Source organism: Marmota monax, unplaced genomic scaffold (assembly GCF_021218885.2).
Source record: "Marmota monax isolate L192 unplaced genomic scaffold, Marmota_monax_Labrador192_F-V1.1 WCK01_AAM20220418_F8-fsc00834, whole genome shotgun sequence".
Lineage (NCBI taxonomy): Eukaryota > Metazoa > Chordata > Mammalia > Rodentia > Sciuridae > Marmota > Marmota monax.
Genome location: NW_026694919.1, coordinates 20,562 through 44,329, shown reverse-complemented (window position 1 = coordinate 44,329; position 23,768 = coordinate 20,562).

Here is a 23,768-nt window from a genome sequence, read left to right as displayed (position 1 = left end):
TTTTGGCTTGAAAGGCAAAAAAATATCTTTCAACACAATAGAAAATTAAATAGAATAAGATGTTTTGAATGTCTTGAAAAGGCTATGCACTAGATGTATTAAAGTAAAAACAAATTAAGCTTTTTGCAGTACACTAGAGGTATATAGACTATATTTTTTTTAAATTTGTTGAGACAAGGTCTGAATTACTTACTTACTAAATACTTCCATTGGCCTTGAATTTGAAATTCTTTAATCTCAACCTCCTGAGTCACTGGAATTACAGGTGTGAGTCACTGTTCCTGGCTCAGAATATTTTTTTGAAGATCTAAAATGTACTTCTCCAAAAAGAATTCAAGCTTTATTTACCCTTTGGAAAAAAATATTTACACAGCAAATTATGTTTATTACTATCTTTTGATGTCTTTGTTTTCACCACCATTTTTATTTTGATTAATTGAGTACTTTTACATAGCAAGTTGCACTTCACAATATCCATTTGACCCCAGGCAAAGGAGTGATTGTAATCAATCCCCTCTTTCTCATGTCCCTTGCAAGGTCAGTCAGGTTCTACATGGATGAGGAAAAGAAAAATATAGTCCAAACTCTGCTTTGAAAAAAGGTCAAAAACTGTACATTCTTAGACCTTTCCCAAACCTCACTCATTGTACTTCAAAAATTTTCCTTTTAGGTGTAGAATTTATCTCATGTAAAATTGAGAATAAAATAATTGCCTTTAGACAGTAGAATGAATCCGATATAACTTTCCTATGTTCATGTATGAATAAATATCCAGGATAACTCCAAAAAACCCAAAGAATTGCTTTTTGATTATAATCCATATATCCAACAACATAGGTTTTAAAAACATACTAGGTAACATGACTAATTTGCAAACTTTCATGTTATAATTGGGACACAAGCATAAGAAATGAATTATAAGCCATCTGCTATTAATAAGAGACAAACCTAAAACAATGTGATTTAACTTTATTTTTCTATTATTTCTAAAACATTAAATGCAGTGGTATAAACTACAACATATTTCAAAAATAGGATCATTATCATTAAGGGCGGATGTATAAATATGTAAAGGTGTTAGAATGAGATGGTAGTTTTAGAGTATAATGAAACCAGAACTGACCATCAGCAAAAAAATAGACAATGCTGACTTCATTGTTAACTACAGGATGAGAAATTCATGCCAATCAGGAAGGACATGTGTAATCAGAGAAAACTGCTCATTATATAGAGATTTTTGAGAAGCACAAATTCAAGAATTGATAAAATTCCAGGGCCATACATAAGCTGACATTACCCTTAGAATCATGTTCATTGAGGTGGGGATATTGTTCATAGATTGGCACTGATAGATACATTCATTAACACAAATTGTTTCCTGATTAGCTTTCAGGAACCAGGGACCGTCATTCATTGACTGGCCTGCAAAAGCATGCATACTAAGTATAATTGCTGTTTACTGATTAAATGAACATAAGCATTCTAAATGCTATTCTTTATCATAGCCACAAAAGTTTTCCCAAAATTTGTGGGAACATTTTAATTTTCAATAGCTTCTTACCATAATTTTCCCCTAATTTCACATTTCAATTGTGTGTGTGTGTGTGTGTGTGTGTGTGTGTGTGTGTAGTGAGTTGAATGGTAAAACCCAAACAAGTTATGTCTAGTACCTATGGATAGACCCTTATTTGTAAAAAGCATCTTTGCAAATTGAATCACATTCAGGATATTGAGACCATCCTTAATCATCTGAGTGGCCCTAAATTCAATTGAGAGCTCCTTCCCCTACCCCTCTTCTTCCTCCTTCTCTTTAACAGAAAAGAAGAAAACAAAGCAGAATGCCATATAAAGGCACAGGCAGTGATCAGAGTAGCATAGCTATAAGTAGTGCCTGTTGAACTCAGAGGCTGGAAGAGCCAGAGAAGCAATACACTGTGAAGTATCAGTAGTTTATAGTCACACTTTTCAAAATTCAAAGATTGACTTCTACTGAAATCTTATCACTTTGGCATCATCCTAAGTAAAAGAGAAAAACAATCATAATTCAAATCACTGTAAGACACTCTGTATTTGTTTTCTTGTATCTAGATCACATTGTTATTTCTTTGAAATGTAAATTCAAAAACTTCACAAGGACACATTAAATTCATTATTTATGGTGTCTACTATGCAGTGAAAACCATTATCTACTTGCATATATTCCAGTGTGTCAAGACTAGTTTCAGCTATCATAGTATGTAATTTGTGGAATAATTAATGATATCTGTATCTTGAGCTTTCATTCTTTATTTTTCATAGTATTCATATTCTGTCTTTTAATTGAGTTTTGAAATTCCTCTGACAAGCATATACTCTGTAAATTGATTACTTTTTACATTACCTTATAGCTTTATAGTACAAATTATGCTATTTCTTATTATTTTATTACCTAGTTAGATTATTAATTGACTGAAGTTCTTTATATTTCTTACCCAAATTCATTTTTATATTTACTTCTCAATTATGTCTTTCATTCCAGTCATGCTTTAATTTCATATTTTACATGTCTCTTCAATTTTATAGAAATAATATGAACTAAAGTTAATGTAAACTAAAGTTAAATCAGTTCAAACTTCAGTTTAGTTTTGCTTTTTATTTTAAGTATTTAAAAATATGATATTTCAATAAATGGTTTTATTCTTTTATGTTGCAGAATCTTTTCAGTAGTCCAATATTTTATTCCCTGATTTATTTTTATTGTCATTTCTTTTATTGAGATTATAAATGTTCAGGCTTTGTATTTGCCCTTTATATTTTCCTTGATTTCCCTTAAATATTCTTCAAAATATTTTCCCACAAATTTAGTCAATTGATTGATATCAGATTTATTTACTGGTCAACTGGTAACAAAATCCTGAAAGATTTACAAAGGAACTGATGTCAGGAGAATCAGACATTTTTTTTTCTTTTTAGTCTATATGGGTTTTTTAAAATATTTTTTTTCTTTAGTTTTTTAAGTGGGCACAATATCTTTATTTTACATTTATGTGTTGCTGAGGATCGAACTCAGTGCCTCAAGCATGCTAGGTGAGCACTCTACCACTGAGCCACAACCCCAGCCCATGTTTTCTTCTTTAGAATTATTAAAATTTTGATTGTGAGGCCGATATTGCCTGTACACCATTTTCTTTAGCCTAGTCTCCCAAATGGTGACAAATTTGTTCAATCTTAGAGCAGTAGGTTTGAAAGAGATCTTTTGTACAAAGGAGGAAGAACTCAAGATCTACATCAACTTTTGCATTTGGGGAACTCATCATTTTTTCTTTGGGATCCCAACAGGTTCTTTACAATGCAATCATTAGTGACAAAAGCACTCATGTGTGTTTTCTACATGATTTGAGGGTGTCTCTCCAAAATACCATGAATTCCTAGATAGCAGGGATCACATTCATTTATTCCTTGAATGTCTTCCAGATAGTGCTGTCTGATATGGAATTAAAAAATTGACCAGAGTCCACTAAATAAATGTTACATCTTGAAATAAATTTATTTTATTATAAATTGCCAAATATGTTTAATAAATGTCTCTTAATGATTATTAAGACTAAGATCAGGTAATACAAGTAGACCAAGTAATACAAATAAATCAGTTGACCCAATTGAAATATTTTTATTGGTTTGCTTCCATGTTATTCCACGCTCTACTTTTTCGCATTTTGTTTGCTTGTAGTTTTGTTTAACCTAAGTGATAAACTATATTGCACTTGTTCCTGAAGTTATTGTAATTGAAACAAATTGTGTGCATTAAATTATATTGTTTTTTAAGGTAGCCTAAACTTTAACAAATGGACAGAGTTTGATATAAATCCCTTTAATTAATTCATTCTTAAATATTTATGGTTTTCTGGGTTCACCAAAGGTGAATTACTAAATATATAAATGCTTCCAGGAAATAAAAATATTTTCCTGCCTTAAAATATAATTGTATTACCATATAACAGAGGGTCAAAATTAGAACATTCCAGTTACTTCACATCAGTTGCACCTAAATATACTAGTAGTTTGAAAATACAGTTGGCATACTAGAGGGAATGAAAGGAGAATATTTATAATGTACCTGCAGAGAAGAGAGTATGAAGAAATTGACTCATGATTGCCTGTAGTTCTCTTAAAGTAACTTAGATAAAATTGTGCATTTATATTATTCCTGATATTATATATTAAATACAAACATTTTCAGAGCCTAATTTGAGATATTTACCATTTAAATAATAACAGGTACATAAAGTTAATAATTGTATTTTTACTATTATAAAATATCATGATTTAATAGTAAATGGAAAGGAAGCATTTTCAAAATATTCCCTTTATGATAGTTTCTTCCCGTGTAAGTTGTGTTTAATTGACTATTTTTGTACATTAAAGAGTTAAATATTGGTAATTTAATATGGTTCAGACTAAATATATATTTGTAGTATGAATCTTTATAACCAAATGTAACTTTTTAACCTGTTTTCATACCTTACCCACCTTAAACTGCTGAAAACATTAGAAGTTCCTTTTTTCCCCCCCTGAAATGTAACATGTATTCTTAAGGAAGTGTTAGGGGACAGACAGATGGGGATGGTGGGAAAATGAGATTAAGAGAATAGTTCTATAAAATGGGGCCACTGTGCTGACCCCCACATGCTTTCTTGGCCCAAAAGCAATTTACCTTGGTCCTGCCTGGCCTAAGTGGATAGGATATATCACATTCCTCAGCATACTACCTGTTATCTGCAAGGAAATGCAGGCAAAAAATAACATTATTAAGAGGAACCCAAATTACTTTGAAGGGAACAACATTTGGGACCCTTGTCACAGACCATATTTTCCAAAGTAAGGATAATTCCTCCTAATCATAAAACCTGTAAAAATGATTAAGAATCCAATTAGAACCATTCAGCATGACCAAAGGTGACAGAGTTGTCATAGAAATAGGGACTTGAAAGTCTGATGTCACCCTACTGTCAGTAAAGTCATGAGATGGACTTGGGTGGGACTCTCTGGAAACTTCCCTGGTTCCCCAATAATGTGCCCATTATGCAAGTTTTTATGATTAATTTATAGTAATCTATTCATCTGAAATTCTATGGAACTCTCTTGTATTTAATTGACTATTTTTGTAAGTTAAAAAGTTAAACATTGGTAAGAGAAACATTCTCTTTCTCCTAAGAGGACTCACTCTCTCTCTCTTGAAAGTGTCCCCTTTCCCTTTACCCATCCTCTCAATAAAATCATTCTTGTTACTCTGAGAGATGTGTCTGAAATCTTTCGATGGCAAGAGTTAGGGTTTGAAGATGGGGTCTTCACGATGTCTGTTTTTTGGAAGACTCTAGCTTTATAACAGAAGGTTTAAAACAATAGGTATAGATTGGAACTGTCAAATGCCTTAAGAATAACCAAAAGTTCCTTCTATCTTCAATAACAATAATTTTTCTGTGCCTTCCAAGCTCTGAGCCAATTGAAAGGTAGCTAAAAGGAGTTACTAAACTGTGTCAGGTTTATTCATGTCAAAGGTGAATTGGAAATTGTTAGAAGGGCCTTCCTGCTTACCTTTCCCACCATAGAAATTACCCATCCTTCAGATAAATTGAGCACAGTACCCTTCCCACATGGATAAGGCCTATGAGTGGGAAGGAGGCACACTATTTGATTATCCAGAAGGAAAGTACAGTTGGTGCTTGATGACTCATTGCCTCATATAACCAAAGCTTCTCTCTTCCCTAGGTAGAAAATGTAAAATAATACGTGAAGAGAAGTGTTTGAAATTTTCTATGAAAACTATTTTCTATATAATTGCAAAATAGCCTTTGTGTCATTATATCCTAAAATATCCAAAGATTATGTGCCTATGAACTTGAATTAGAGAAGCCACCACCTGCATGTAGAACATAACTACTCAATTCATTAATTTATAAATTAATTTACTTAGTTCTGTAATACTTAGGAAATTCCTATTATAGGTATATGTAATGAATAGCAATGCACAACGTGCCCAGTTCTGTAAAGGTTATAAAAATGAATAAGATGAAACTCCTCAAATACTTACAATCAAGTAAGACAAAATGATATATGAATACATCACTTAAACTAATTCACGAGAGCTCTTATGAGAGAGGTGCAGAGTTCCACAGAATTTCAGATGAATAGATTGCTATAAATTAGTCATAAAAACTTGCATAATGGGCACATAAATGTCTATAAAATTACAATATGCCAAAAGGTAAGCACTGGTCATTAAAGATGTTAAAATTATGAGTAAAGTTAGAATTAGAGAGCCTGCTTCTAGAATGGCCTAGTGTGTGTGTGTGTGTGTGTGTGTGTGTGTGTGAGAGAGAGAGAGAGAGAGAGAGAGAGAGAGAGAGAGAGAGAGAGAGAGAATGAATGAATGAATGAATGAATGTGTGTTTGTATGTATGTTTTAGTGCTGGAGATGCATCTCAAGGACTTATGCATTTATGCATGCTAAGTAACAAGTACTCTGCTGTAGAGCTATATCCCCAGTCTCATAAAGTGTTGTTAATTTTTGCATTTTTTTTTCAGAGTAGGTGAACATGTTTTTTTCAGGCATGTACTTCAACTATGTCAAAGAATAATTGGGCAATGCTGTGGTACATGAACCTGACAGAGATAGACTTAGGAAGTTTGTTAAATAGTTCAGATGCTGCAGAGACCCTAAGTTAGTCACAATACTTATGTTCATTTTCCCTTAATGCTAGACTATGTTATCTGAACATATCCTTATCTAGAACAAATATATTTCCTGTATTTCTCTGCTGATGGATATCAGCATGTTACTAAGCTCAGAAAATCAGAATAGAGAGCTATTGTGTCTAACTTTTAAGAAGTACTCTTAGAGGGCGCCATCTTTCTGCATCACTGCAACTTTGTGGTATGGGATGTAAGCATAAAAATTAGCATTTGGAAAGCTATTTGGGGACCACAAGAAGGTGAATGTGTGTAGAGCAAGACAGTTGAGTGTAATATTCATGTATCTCTGAAACCATATGGCATTTTATCAGCCCCAAATACCAATCTTATTTAAACCATAGTCATTTAAACATTTATTTTAATTTACTTATTTATTTTTCAGTGCTGGGCATTTAACTTAGTCCCTAGCATATGCTAGGCAAACTCTCTATTACTGAGCTATACCACCAACCCTGAGGCAGCTTTATATACTGGCCCATCTTTGCCCACACATATGACCAATTTTAGTTTTAATGATGTAATAACTGCATAAAAACTTCAATTTAAGTGAAGTCATTGAATCCATCTTAGCTATACCTCATATCCTTGTGAAGTATAATTTGGCCCACTTGATTCATAGTTTAAGGATGAGAGATACCTTGGCCTCAATATAGATTTTAGGGAACACTCTCTCCCATTTATAAACTACTTTTAGAATAAGTGACAAATGTTTGATGATCTAATCATGTATTTATCATGAAGTTTCACTACCTTCTCAATGAAAAACTAACATTTGACATACATTTTTAAATCTAGGGCCTAGAAATTCATTAAATTCTGATCATGTTCTCTACATGCTTCAACAGACTGCAAATAATGCTATGAAATGGTGGTGTAGCTAGAATCTGATGCTGCTTTTTTGAAAACCCATGACCATTATTACCACATGCTCCTGTATTTATTTTCTTCACTGAAAAGGTAAGTGTATATTGCACTGGAATAATTTTGAGCAAGCAAAATGTGGTAGAATATAGATTTCAGTTGAAATTAAGTCACAGAAACCTTGTAGATAATGTTAGAAACCTAAAGAATAAATTATCAAACTGAAGTTCACACCTGACGTTAGACCAATCAAGTGGTCTATGAAGGTCTAGGGGCCCATGACATTTAATAAGATAAATGAGTGAAAGTAGAAGAAAAGACAGGCTCACTCCTAACTTAATAAATATTTATAACAAATTTAAATGAAGCAGCAAGTAAGGACACATGCATTTGTGGCAGGGACTGAGAGAGAACTAGAGAGTGGCTATTTATTACTGGAAGATCAGAAACTACTAACAAATGCTACCTTTCCAATTGGCATTCTGGTGTGGGTGAAGACTTAAATTCAAATGATAGTATTGTGAGATACATCACTTTTAGAAAACTGAGAATTGTGAGGCAGAAACATATTTCTAGAATAAGCCAGTCTGGAACTCTTTCTAAATAAATAAATAAAGTAAAATCACTTTTTGCCTAAAGCATTTTGGCAGTTGTTCAGATTTCGATAGAGCGTAAGACTCTATAAATGACCTTGTGACACTAGATTGCTGACCTCCAGGGAAGGATTTTTTTATTTTGATCAAAGGCTACAGGAAGCTCAATTTCATGACCTATTTGTAGTTGTAGCACTCCTGGAAATACTTGGGAGAGACTAGAGTTCACTGTGCTTTTAGCTTTAAGGCCCCTCATCTATTGTTAAAACAACTTCTATGCAAGTCTACTGCTCTCTGATCTTGCCAGTAGATAGTAAAATCCTGAATTGCACTTTCATCAAAGCAGTATTTAAAGAACAGGGTAAGGTGGTGCCTGACCTGAGTACTAATGGCGAGTAGTGGTAGCTTCTTAGATAGATTCATTTTTGGATTTATTAATCATATATGATGCAGGTTAATAGAATTTTAAGACAACTCTAGGCACTATAATTATGTTATAAACACTTACAATCTAAGAAATTTAATTGATATGCACTTGTTTAAGTTAAAATGTTTATCTAATACCTCCCAATGAATTTCTGCTTAATTTTAGATTTCTGACTTTTCTTGTTGGAAATAAAAGAAAAAAACAGAGTGGTATGATGATATGAGGTAGGTAAATGTGTCAGTCTTGATATATCAAGATAAAAACACTTGTACAGGGAGTGAGGAACCCCGTGGTCATGACTCGGTTTGGTAGGTGAAATTCTATGATGATGCCTAGGATTCTCATTCAGATGGGTACCACTTGTATAATCCCCTTTCTTAAAAGTGGATGAGCCCAACATAATCATATAAGCCCATTTAAAGGAGGATCCACAACTCAGAGATGGTAGAAATTAAGAAACTCTACATTGTAGGGATGGCTTCACGGTTGGGAATGGTAGGCAACTTCTAGGAATTATGATATCAATACTTGGTTGGCAGTCAGCAGCAAGTACTGAACACAGTCTTATAGATGTAAAGACTTTAACTCTGCCCCAAATCTTTGAGCTTACAGCCCAGTCCAATACTTGGATTTAAGCCTTTAAAGACCTTAGAGAGACCAAACATGCCGCACTCAAGATTTCTGATCTACTGAAATGGTAGGATAATAAATGGATGTTGTTTTATGCCACTAAATTTTGTGAAACATTTTCATATATAGCTATAGAAAATGAATACTTCTGAAAGAAAAATTAAATGATTCAGTGAGCTTGAGCAAGGGTAACCTCTGTCTCAGTTTTCGTGTGTGTGTGTGTGTGTGTGTATCACACATTATAATATATAATGTATATAATATTAAGATAATATTTAAGATTGTAGATTTTAAATATCTTGTAGCATAAGGTTGCTTATTCATTGTATAATTGTAGCCCTGAATGAGAATAAAGTACTGTGAAGCTTCTAGCAGTAAATTTAGCCACTTTGATTTAAGTGACATCTCTTGTCAGCCACATCTAGCTGCTGTGATTTACATGAAGTGTCCCCCAAAAGCTCATGTGTGAGACAATGCAAGAACCAGAGGTGAAACAATTAGATTATTAAACAATTAGAGTTGTAACCTAATCAGTGGGTTAATTCACAGATATGGATTAATACAGCAGGACATGGATTAAACCCTGGTACCTGCAGGAAGGTAGGACATGACTAGAGAAGGTCATTGGGGTTAGGCTTTTGTGGTTTACATTTCATTCTTTGTGAGCAAAGCGCTCGCTCTCTCTCTCTCTCGCTCTCTCTCTCTCTCTCTCTTTCCTTATATCCATGTCCTGAGCTGGTTTCTTCTGCCACATACTTTCACCTTGATAATCTGCTTCACCTGGGCCCAGAGTCAAAGCCATGGAGTTGGATGACCATGGACTGAATCTCTGAAACTCTGACCTCCAAATAAACTTCGTCTCCTCTACATTGTTCTTGTCAGGTCCTCTGGTCACACCTACAAAAAAAGCTGACAAAAACTCTAACCATGGAGAAAGGAACACTGAATCTAATCTTGCAATTGAATGTGTAATTGTGCCATGAGAGACTGATAACTGACAAGGAATGAACATACATCTCCACATATTCAATGCTCTTAATAGTGTATTCATTCGAAATAGTTATCAAGAGAATTTTTATTGAAATTCTGGGATGCTTTTTTATCAAATAAATGAGGAAAGTGATTATATTTTGATCCATCAAGGACAGCCACATAAATGTACACTTAATGATTTAATGTAGTTTCAGTATGAAATGTAATGAATTCTACAAAGATTTTTCTTCAACTTTTTGAGCTATTAATTTCCCTAAAATGCAAATCGTGTTATTGTTTTAGATACAACCATATATCAGCCATAACAGGAAAAATACTCACCTCAGACAAAGTCCATATTAATTGCTATGACATCAGTAAACAAATGGGCCACTTAATTAGTGGAACTGAACTGATGGTGTAAGACTTGAGGATCAAGAAATATTAGCAATAGAGTAAATACAAATTTGGTGCCTGGTAGTCTTCCTTGAATATGTTGGGACTTTGACTTGCTTGAGATACATCAAATAAAAATATTGTTCACTTGTCCAGAGTGGTGTTAGTTATATACTAGCCTTAAGAACACACCACTGGGCCCATTACAGTTACCTAGTAACCTAACAACATTTTTTTTGAAAAATAATGACATAAAAACTGGAATAATGAAAATAGCTTGAAGCAGAACTGAAAAATTACCTAGTCTGCTACATATAGCTATTTGACTTGAATAGGGCAATATTTACTTTGGCTTCTTATCCTTGTTCATGGTCTGTCCTAGTAACAATAACAATTCCCTCATAAATGAACAAATACTATTTTGATTGATGAACATAAAGCATAAAGGGTATTAATAAGTAACAACTAATTTACTCAATCCTTTGGTCAATCAATTGCCATTTATTTAATGTCGGTGTGCTATGGATAGACCACTGTAACAAGTTCTTGGAAGTGCATAATACAGGATACATTTATTTCCATGTGAAAAGTGTTTAGTGTTGTTTGGGATAGGGAGTTGGGATGATATATAGAGAATGATAATTTACCTTTGTGAATTAAGTAAAATTACTGTGATACAAAACAACAGAAATTACTTAGCTGTATCATATTCACTGATGTGATACCTAAATCCAAGTTAAATTTGCTTCAGGAAGTAGGAATCATCAGACTAGAATTGAGATAAAAACTGGTGTGCAAACTAAAGTTTGTCTCCAAAAAATTCTTGATAGTTCCGACTATGTGATGGTATGTAAATTAATGAGTTGCTAATTTAGAGTCTAAAACATAGGTTATTGAAAAATGAGTATGGTGGATATCACTAGTATCAGAAATAGGAGAAAAAAGAAGTGATTGATGAAATAGCATCATCTGGAATGAGAGAAGACTGGTTCAAGGAAAATGTGGTAAACAATAACCAAATTTCACTAGAAATTTTAGCAGACATGGATTGGAAAAGGGAGAATTTGCGAGAAAAAAAGCTCCCAAGTAAGAATGCTATGCTGACCTACCTGGACCAGTTTTAATAGACTGCTTGCTAATTAGAATCTCAAGAGGTTAAAGTTGGAAGTAGATGATTTAAAAATAGAGTACATAGCAATATATAAGAGGCTGCTTTCTTTTTTCCCTTGACAGACGTGCAACTGAGTAATTTTGAAGTAAGAAACTCAAAAATGTGAGAGATTAAGTATAATAGAGGACAGGAAGAAAAAGAACTGTGATATAATTTTTAAGTATTATAAAATAGGATTTTTGGATATACTACATTGGCTATAGGTTGAATTAAGAGATATAATTCAAACAAAAAGCAGCATGGTGCTTAAAGCAGAGAAGCCACTTAATGAAAGATAACTAAGGTTATTACTGCTAGTTTACTTTCTTATCTGGTTCTTTAATACGTAAGCCTCCATGTCCCACATCAGTTAACGTGTTGCCATTTCTAATCATCATCCATTCTGAGTGGTGACCAGGCATAACCAAAAAAATCTTTACAAACCTAAACAGATGAGTCATCCCTCATCAGGAACAGAAATTGATCCATAGTCTTTTATTAAAATTACACTTAAAGCTGAAAAAATTCAAAATTATCACCAACTCTATACAAGAAAGGTCTCGGAAGTGCCCTCATTCAGGACTCACTGGTGGTTGAGTATAGTGAGTATTTTTTATTTTACCTAAGCAATGTATTTCATACTAATCTATGAATTATTAAATGTTTGCCAGAAATTCTAGAATTTCTGGAAAGAGATGAAAACATAAGTAATCTAGACTATTAAAACAAATAACAAAAAAAAAACCTGAAGAAAATAAAACCAACAAAAAAAAATCTTATTTGATAAGACCTGGGGGATGGAGGAAAGAGATGTTGGTCAAGGGGCACAAATTTTCAGTTATTAGATCCATAAATTCTAGGAATCTAACATACATCATGGTAACTATTGTCAATAAAACTGCACCACATACTTGAAATTTACTAAGAGAATATGTATTCACAACACAATAAAAATGGTAACAATGTGAGATGAAAGGCATGTTTACTTGATTTTAATAAACATAGATTATAGTTCAATTTTTTTAAAAAAAATTCTAGCAAATCTGTCTGGTACAGGTTATCTTATAATTGTACATTCCTATGTGGGAATGCCATACAGAGCCATCAAATAAAAATGACAAAAGTTTTCAAATGGAGTATTATGTTGCTTATGGATTTCTTCAGTTGTTGAATGAAATTGTGAAAAAAGATTTAAAACCTAATTTATATTTGCAGATGCAATTTTCTAAACATCTGAGATCATATTTCTTCTTAATCCTCAATGCATTGTGAGATACATAAACCTATTTTTCTCCATCCTCCAGCCAGCTGTTGTTTTTCTGTTTGTAATTTTGTTTTATCTTTTGGAAATACCAGGTTTTGTTGACTGATAGCATCACCTCCCAGAGGAACCAATAGACTAGAGTTAAACATTTATAGCTCTAACTTGTATTTTATCAGGGATTTACTCTATTAAAACCTACATGCTATATCTTGAATAGTTATTGATAGCTGGAGATAGTACATTACTTAGTTTATTACTGAAATAAATCTCTCCATAATTCCAGGGTTTCCTGAACTATGATGTTAGTTATCATGTGAATGTGAAATACCAAATTGGATATTCAGGTGATTGTTACTTATTTATATGTCCATTTACTAGGTCTCTCCCGAAATATTTTTTTTATTAAATATGATACATGTTAATCTGGAGTTGAAATTACTACTTTATTTTTTTTTGATGGTAGAATTTTTTATTGAGAATAAAGCAAACATACATGCAGTTGATGATAAGGGAAGGTATAGTACTTTATATTTTTTTGGAAAAAGGTTAATATTGTAGTAAAATCACTCAAGTTAAAAATATTAAATTAATGGGAATGACATAATCATTGGAATAGAGTGAAATTTATGAACATAAACTAAAATTAAGGAGAAAAGCGATTATTCAAACTGAGCAACACAAATAAGAGTATGTAGTATGATTCACATGCCCTTATAATTATTTTTTTATTGGTTGTTCAAAACATTACAAAGCTCTTGACATATCATATTTCATACATTAGATTCAAGTGGGTTATGAAATTACTACTTTATATTCCATTTTGTGACAAAATTATCATTTTCTTCAAATTGCTTATATTTTTTAAGGCAAGTGTACGGTTAATTTCACTTGGTGCATTCAAAAAAGTTGATGTTCACAGACATATGGGCCTGACGTATGCAGTCAGAGTGAAATAATCAATTTTCAGTTATAAACAGAGGTGCAAAAGGTTTATATACATTTTTCTTTTTAGCCTTTTATGCAACAATGATAAGACTACATAGCATTTCAAACATTTTTTAAGCATGAAACATGTATTGTGCAAGAATAAAATAAATATTAATCACAAAAAATCTAGTACCAATCTGTTTATAAAATTATCTTTGGTCTTTAGTCAAATCATTTTGCCAAAATGCTCTTGCGGTATGTGCTATTAGTTACAACTTCCCAAGGATGAAAGTGTAGAGGAAAGGATAGGGATTTGATTTTTTTTTTCTTTTACCAACTACTTAACAAATGTAAATCCATGCAGAAGTTATTGATAGTCCATGAGCTTCACTTCTCATCAGCAATATAATGAAGGGAACTAAAACTACTTTGCTGAAATGTCCTGAAGAATTAGACTCTTACAGTAAATGCCCCCAGAGCACTGTAGGTCCCTATTTCCTCTTCTCTTGTATCAAGATGCCTCACAGAGTTGTACTATAGTTTCTAGGTCAGGTTTTGTGATTTTTAGTGATTTTGTGATCCTCAGCATTCATAGGAAATAATTACAGTTTCCATGGCAAAAAAAAATGTCTAAGCTGAGTCAAATTAGTCCCTTCACCCTTTCTAAAATATATTAATTTCCAATCATTGTTTCTTTAATGTAAATATCATGACAACATTCTATAAAGTTTTATTTTTGCAAAACAATATATTATATACCACTTCTTATAATACATAGATCTAGCTTATGTTTAATAAAGCACTAAAGCATTTTATGAAAAGTACAATAGATTATTAGGCACTGTCCTATTGATAAGAACAGGTTGTTTCCAATATTCTGCTATGTCAATGTTCACAAAAGTATTGCCAAAGTAATTTATATTTTTTCTCAGATAAATTCCAGAATTTAGAATTTTTGGAAAAGGATGAACTAAATTATTGTTGTCACTTATTATATCTCCTCTAGTCTTTTAAAACTTGTGTCAATTTCTTTTCCATCTGAAAATGATTGTCATGTCATCATTAAAACAGAATTACTTATAATTAACAAAATCCTCCTTGATTATTTCTCCACTTTCCTTTATTAGTAATAGAATCTTAGTCAAGTAAATAATGTCCAGATTAAATACTACATTATTTCACCTATTTTGGAGCTCAGGATGCCATCTAGCCCATTTCTGACCCATGATTATTAGAGCTATTCCATGGCAGTTCCAGGAATCTTCTTGAAATGAAAGCTGGGACATATGCCCTTCTTCATTTTTCCATCATCTTCTCTGAAATGCATTGTCTAGAATTCTCTCTGGATTCTTTCTAGATCAGCTATTCTCTATAAATGGAAGATTGGTTAGCTGAGCTGGAAGCCAGAGCTCCAAGTTCCCTTATTGAAAAGAACTATTCCACTAGCCATAAACTGCATACATCTCAGGTCTTTGTGGAGAATGGAAAAGACAAACAACTTTAAAATTTTGTTTTAGTCTCTATTGATTTTGTATATTTCCATTACCAAACAAATCCTAAGAAATTTCTAGTGACTTGATGGCTGAGGCAGAAGGATCACAAGTGCAAGATCAGCCTGAGCAACTTATTGAGACCATGCCTCACAATATAAAATAAAAAAGGCAATAACATATGTAATCCAGTGGTAGAGTGCCCCTGAGTTCAATCCTCAGTATTACACACAAATAATTTTTTTTCCAAAAAAATGTGGGTATATGGAGATTGAAACCAACAGTGTTCCAGACTCTACCTTAAAAAATTTGATCATATTTAAAAGCTAAATGCCCTGATTTTCCTTTGTTATTGGAAGCCCACTCTTCGTGATATTTGATGCTAAATTTTTCTAAGTCAATGTCCTAGAGTTTTCTTTTTTTCCTACATTTATTACCTAGCTCATTTTATCTAGATGCACTGAAAGAACAATATACATTCTCCCTTTTCTGTGCTTGGTTTCTGCTTAAGCTCTAGGTGTACATGCCCTGTTGCCTTAATGATAGTTTATCTTAAAATTTTAGTAAGCACTTCAAACGGCCTAACCACAATAGTGATTTGCTTCCTGGATGCCTCCTCTTATGAGTAAAAGCTCTCACTATCTAATTATTCAGGGCAAATAAATGTAATGTAAATTATATATGTTCCTTGCACATAATGCTTTCAATACTTCTAGTCCACACACAATATATTTTTAATGTAATCCTATGACCCTAACTACCCCATCTCACATCTCCCAATCTCAATATTCTCCACTGCTCCTCTATTTACTTTGTTTCACCTGAATTATTTTCTAGTTCTTCATTAAATATGCTTACCTCCTTTCATTGTTTGGTATTTTTACATTCTGTTTAGGAGTGAAGTTGGACTTGGAAAACCACTCCAAGCAGAAGGAAGAGAACCCCAGTTATAGCAATTCTATAGCCATTTTCTTTCTCATAAGCATGTTACATAAATAAGAATATTTATTTCTGGCATTCCATAGTGTATTACTTTTCTCATTTATCTGTTATTCATATATGTATGGAAACATGAAATTTGTCTTTTTGCTACTGTATCCTAGCACATTGCCTGGATCTTAGCAAATATTATAGCTGTATTTATTGCTCAAGTAACTGAAACTATCGGTAATTGCATTCAATTGAAATTTGTCAGCTTAGGTTGAAATAAAAACAAAAAACATTTTTTTAAAAAAAGCTCATTAATACACAGTCTGGCTGTTCAAAAAACAAAATCTTCTCTCATATTCTGGATGTCTATTACCAAGATACCAGCAGATTTAGATTTCTTTTGAGGGTCATCTTCCTGGCTTGCAGATGTCTGTCTTGGTAATGAATTGGACTTAGACTATCCCCTAAAGACTCTTGTGTTGAATTCTTGGTCCTCAGTGCAGCAGTGTTTAAAGATGGGGCTCTTGGGAAGTTATTGGACATAAGGACTCTCACCTCATCAATGGATTACCCAATGATGGATTCATAGATGATGATATTATCAGTGGGTAATGGAAACTATAGGAGATGTAACCTAGTTGTAGGAGGTAGGTTGAAGTTTGGGGGCATGATATGGGAGTTTACTTCTTGTCTCAGGCCCCTTCTTTTCTGTCAGTGGTTTCTGGAGGCCTAGAGGTAGAGGCCATGAGATGAAAATCTGCCATGCCTTTCTGTCACGATGTTTCTGCCTTGGTACAAACCCCAGAGCAATGGAACCAAGCAACTATGGCTGAAATTGTGAACCAAAATAAAATGTTCTTCCTTTGAGTTCTGTCTTTTCATTTGCTTTTCAGGATCCCACAATCATGACCTCATTTAATCTTTATCATTTTTTCACTTGGGGATTAGTTCTTCAACACATAAATATTGAAAAAACACAAACACCCCCCTTCAAGCATACTATACTTACATTATATATACTTAGAGTTCATATATACACACTTACATATAAGTATATATATTCTATATAGATGTATATATATATATTTTTATCTCTCTCTCTCTCTCTCTCTCTCTCGCTCTGAGAGAGAGAGAGAGAGAGAGAGAGAGAGAGAGAAAATTCTGTGAATTTGGTTGAGCAACTTAGTAACATCCAGCTAGACCAGAATGAGTGCTAGAACTGGAATTCATATATGCAAAGTAGCATCACTGTTTTAATGGATCTACTTTAAGATTAACTTTGTTCTTTTTCAAGCCCGACTCCTGGTCCTAAACTGAAGTAGATTGGATTGACTTCAGTATCTGAGGCCTCTTTAAACTGCTGTGATCTCCAGAGTTTCCTGGAAACACATAACATTCAAATTCAGAGCCCAAATATCTAAAGTAAGCCCTCTAGCTTTTTACTTTTAGAAGTGAATTGCTTTTCGCAACACTCATGCTGTGCTGGCATCTGAACAAACAACTCATGAATAAGATTATGTCTATCAAATCCACAAAGAATAATGTAGTGGAAATTTAGCTTTCTTGTCTTTTAAAAAATAAGTTTCCTTTTCATGAGTTAGTAACAGTAATTTAATAGTATGTGGCTAAAAAATGATATTAAAATAATTTCTGTGTATTTCATAACAGAAGAGTGAATTCATAATAGGTTTGTGACAATTCCATTTGGTAGTTATTGGTGACTTTCTATATATAATTTTAAAAACTACTTTTTTACTCAAGCAAATTTTCATTAGGAATAAAATATTATTGTACTTTTTGAAAATATTGGGCTCAATACTAATATAAAATGATTTTATTTTTAGTTGGAAAATAAATTTATATGGCTAATTTAATCTTTTAGAGCATTAGTCCTAATACTGATTAAGGAAATGCTCAGTTTTAGTAATAAAGTTACAGTATAAAAGATGAACTTTATTTTTGGAAACATATTTAAGAGTAAAGTATCTAAATTATAATCATCAATATTTTATGTTATTCACAGTCAATCTTAACAGATTCCTCTTAGAAAATTCAGTTTCACAGGGGATAAATGGAAAAATTATTCTCTGTATGAAAATGCTCAGACATCAGGACTAAATTCAGACTACAGACAAAAGGGAGACTAATATTATAACATAGGAACACATGTTTCAAATTCATATTTACTTAGGGAGACTACGAGGGACTCCATTTTCACATTATGTATATTAAATACATCTTTTCAAAATTTTATTTGTTTTAATTATACAATTCAGTAGAATGAATTTATACACTTTGATATATCATACATAGATGGGATATAATTTTTCATTTTTCTCAGTGTACATGTTGCAGAATCATATTGGTTATGTAGTCACATATATACATAAAGCAATAATGTCTGTTTCATTCTATTGTCTTTCTTATCCCCACATCCCCTCCCCTCCCTTCACTTCCCTCTACCTAATCTAAGGTAAGGCTATTCTTCTCTAGTGCACCCGGCCTTATTGTGAATTAGCATCTGCATATTGGAGAAAACATTCAGCCTTTGGTTTCTAAGGATTAGCTTATTTCGCTTAGCATGATATTCTCCAACTCCATCCATTTACTGGCAAATGCCAAAATTTCATTCTTATTTAAAACTGAATAATATTCTATTGAGTGTATATACCATATTTTATTTATCCATTCATTTATTGAAGGACACCTAGGTTGGTTTCATAGTTTAGCTTTTGTGAATTGAGCTGCTATACATAGTTATTATAGGACAATTTTTCAAAAGAGATTTTGATGCTTTCATCCATAGCTGATAGAAAATTGTGAGTTTAAGGACTCAGATTTCCCATTTTCTTAGAAATAAATGAGTTTCATAAAAATAAATAAAATAAAGGTATTGTGTCCATCTACAACTAAAAAAAAATTTTTTTAAAGTGTGAGTTTCATCTTAGTGTTGGTACTTTTGTAAAGCTAAAATCAGCCTTTAGTCACAGTTGTTTACATGTAGAAGCATGGACTAAGAGATATCTTGGAAGAAGAAAAAGCATCATGATTGACATAATGTGATAGGATTGAGTGAATGTTAGCCCACTCCCAATTCTTAATAGCTGACAAGAAAGATTAGTTTCTTGTTCATGGAAGTTCCACTTGGGGATAGTTTCTGACCAGCTGACCTCCATGCTATGGACCAATATGGCAGACCCCAACAGTGCTTCCAGAATCATTTTGACAGGCGGAAGAGCTGAGAGATGAACTCTGGTAATTTATTGCTTCCACTTAAAAATAATAAACATCCCATCTAGTCACATTATTGTATCAAATAAATCACAAAGCCATGTCTAACTTCAAGGAAAAGGGAAAGTATTATATGAAGCCATCAAGAAAGAATAACTATGTATCAGTGAACAAACTCAGAATCTGAACACTTTTTTTTTTTCCCTCCAGTACTGGGATGGAAGTCAGGGGAGCTCTATAATTGAGTGACATACCCAGCCCTTCTTATTTTTCATTTTGAGACAGTCTAGGCTGATAAGTTTGGCTTCTAATTTGTGATCCTTCTGCTGCAGTCTTATAAGTAGTTGACATGCATCACTGCACCTGGACACTCTGAGCACTTTTTACATATGTTTTTACATCTTTCAACACACACACACACACACACACACACACACTTTTTTTTCCTTTGAGTAAAATGTAAGCATTACTATGATATAACAAGAGAACATACCTATTTGGGTGAAGTCCCCCAAGAGATGAAAGAAAATCTGGAAAAGAAAATCTAAAACTCTTACAAAATAAAGATGGGATAATAAATATAGAGAAACCTTGAATTGAAAGTAACCACTATTGGGCTCAGGGTGTGGTTCAATGGCAGAGCTCCTGCTTAGCATACACAAGGCCCTGGGGTCAATCCCAAGAACTAGAAAATAAGTAAATAAAGTTAACCACAACTAAATGCAAATAAAAGGATAGCCTTTAGTTCAGTCACTACTATGTGAGAGAGTATTTTACTTAAATGAAATTGGCAGAAAGCAATCATCATGATTAAAAATATTCCAGCATCATAAATTAATAATCATATGTAGTATAATTATACATTTAATTTTACATTTTATGACTCATTGTCTCTTTTTTATAAAGTATGGCCTAAAATATTGTAACCACATCATAATCATTCCATTTGTTTTTGGAGAGAGATTCTTACCTAGAATCATTTGGTGGTCCTAGACTGACTTAAAGAGGTCTCCTAAACAGTGTGTGAGAGCACTGTACTGTGCCCATGTTCAGGCATGCAAACTTTGGGACATAATCAAAGGTTGTCATTTGATTTTAAAAAGAATGTGACATTCTGAGAAAATATGTGAGGAGATGTATGTATTAGAAAGCAACATTTTGCTGGGTGGGTTGGTACATGCCTGTAATTCCACAGCTCTGAGTGCTAAGGCAGGACAGCAAATTCAAACCAGCCTCAATAACTTATCCAGACCCTGTATCAGAATAAAATATAAAAAGGCTGGGGAGATGGCACAGTGGTTAAGTGCCCATATGTTAAAAAAAGACACGGCATTTGTGTCTATCTTATCTAGTTGATTTTGCACACAAATATGTAATACTATGGATTTTCTGGAATATAAAAGCTTTACCATGCATCCATATATATCCTGCAATGTTGCCACTTCACTGTGTGAAATCATTAAATACTTACCTAGATTTAAAACTGAGAAGCATCTGTTTAGTTTCCAACCTAAGCCTGGAAAATTTAATCCAATGATGATCCAATAAAAAACAATAAATGAATATCTATAAATCCAATGAACAAACAATAAAAAAAAACTGTGTCCCTAAACTGAATGAAGTTTTTATATTCCAGACTCCTTGGAACTCTTTGAAAACACTGTGATCTTCTATCCTTTTTAACTACATCTGGTTTAGGATTTTACTTTTGCTTTATTGGCAGTTTCAAAGGAGGTACAGAGTTGAGGACTTAGATTGTGCAGTGACTCTTTTGGAAATTACACTTGTTTCTGAAATTACATCTACCTGGAGTCTGCATGGCCATTTACCTGGAAGCTGGTAATATAACATGAGTTAAAGAGTGAAAAATTAGACTGAAAGAATACATTATACAATCTCATTATTATTAATTATTCTTTCCTATTTTTGTTAACACTGTTCTCTCTCTCCTCCCTCACATACACACACACACACACACACACACACACACACAGAAGGTCATTAATGTACACACGGTTAATTTGGAGTTTTGAAAAGGGAAGAAACCCACCTCTAGTGGTATATAACTTTCTGGTTCAAGAGTCGGAGAATTATGGTGGATAGTCCAGATCTGACCCCTGACATGCTTTTGTTTAATCCTAGAGATAGGGATTTATTTTTCATTTTTCAAAGAATTTTTAAAAGAATAAGGAGAAAATGTAGAAGAGTGGAGAAAAAAATAAAAATAACATTGAAAAAGACAGTAGGTTATTTGCAAAACCTAAATGTTTACTATATGATCACTTAGAGGAAAAAGCCTGTGGACCTGTGCTTTAATTCATCATTTAGCAGCACACAGTTATTTGAAGTAAGATTTAGAGAATTCTAACTGTTTTTGTATGCAAACACAAATGAACGCAATTGCTGAAATCCTTACTATAGTCATAGGGAACTTTATGGAATCTCGATTACTGACAGACACACAAGTATACATAGACACAGACATTTATATATCAAATTCAAGTCAGGCTGCTAGCAAATGTTATTTTATCTGAAAGTGGAAACAAAGACCCAGGCAGTAGTAAAAATTCACCATGCACATTCCAGTCATTAATTAAGCCTTAATAAATATGTAATTGTGCATTCTATATTATTTTAATTAATGTTATTCCTCTTTTGTTCCCAAAATTGTCCACTACCATGCTTTATTTCAATGAAAGAACCAATTATTTGATGAGTCTTAATGATGACACCTTGTTTTTTGTTTGTTTGTTTGTTTGTTTGTTTGTTTTGAGAGAGAGAGAGAGAGAGAGAGAGAGAGAGAGAGAGAGAGAGAACTTTTAATATTTTATTTTTTAGTTTTCGGCGGACACAACATCTTTGTTTGTATGTGGTGCTGAGGATCGAACCCGGGGCGCATGCATGCCAGGAGAGCGCGCTACCACTTTAGCCACATCCCCAGCCTGACACCTTGTTTCTTCACCTGTATTATTTAGGGCAAAAAATGAAGTGTTGCCTACTTCACTGACAGAAGCATGCAGGAGGAGTATGACTTTAATTTTATGTTGGGTTACCTCATCTGCACCCTGGCTACTGTCTTGCATCCTCCCTGAGGTCCTTTAGCATTGAAATGACATCATCCTGCAGGTACTTCTTATGATAATGGCTCTCCCTGACATATGGAGAAAAGTGTACTAGTTATGGGCCTTGTGGCTCACTTCAGTTTTAACAGGACTTCATGGGTCTGCAGGGTACCTTCAGTTTGGAGTGAAATATCGTTCCCTGGATGCATAGAGGTGGAAGACTCTTACCATAACCCCCAGGAGTGCAAGTCCGGGATACAGCTGGCTTTTAAATTTGTAGTTCAAGCAGAAAAGGCTGCTAGCCAGGTTGCTCTTGATCTTGGCCAGGCTGTGGCTGGGAGCCACCCAGTGCTCCAGGTTGCACTGGGGCTAGAAACCTTTGAGCTCACCAAGACCAAAGGGGATGGTCAGGACTGCAGGCACCCTGCTCATGCCCAGCCTGTGGCAGAGCACCTGGAGCCATCTGGGATGAAAAGGTCCCCCACTGTGTCAGGAGCAGCACAGGACCCAATCCACACCTCACTGCCACTTATCCTTTTTAGAATAGCCAACCCTGCTGTTGCCATCACCACCACTCTATAGTTCCATGCCCACTCACCCCGCTGTTACAGATCTTCAGCTCTGGTAATCCTTTTGCCTGTGCTAACAGCTACATGAACTTTTTCCACTTGGTTTGGAACACTGCAGCAGCTGCAATAGAAAAGCAAATATTGAAAGCAGGAGGCTTCCTTGTCTTCTGGTGCCCCTCCCTGTTGAGAGCCACAGCCAAAGGGGCCCCAGCAAACTTCCAGCTGCCAGCAAACTTCCAGCTGCCGGCTGATGATTGGCTCACAGCAGCCCCAGCAACATCTACTGATTGGCTCCTCTGCGGTGATGCTCATTGGGCTGTTTCCCTGCCCTTTCAGACCACGGAGCTGCTCATTGGGGGACTTTTTTGGCTCCGCCCACGTGACCCAGCCAATTGGCCTCAAGAGCAGGAGGATTGTGGGAGGTGGAGAGAGGCTTGTTGGAGAGAGAGGCTTGTGGAAAGCCGGTGGTGGCAGTTGGGGCTCTGAGGATTTTTCCTGAGAGGCTGTTTTGTTTGGCGTGTGTGGTTCTAAAAA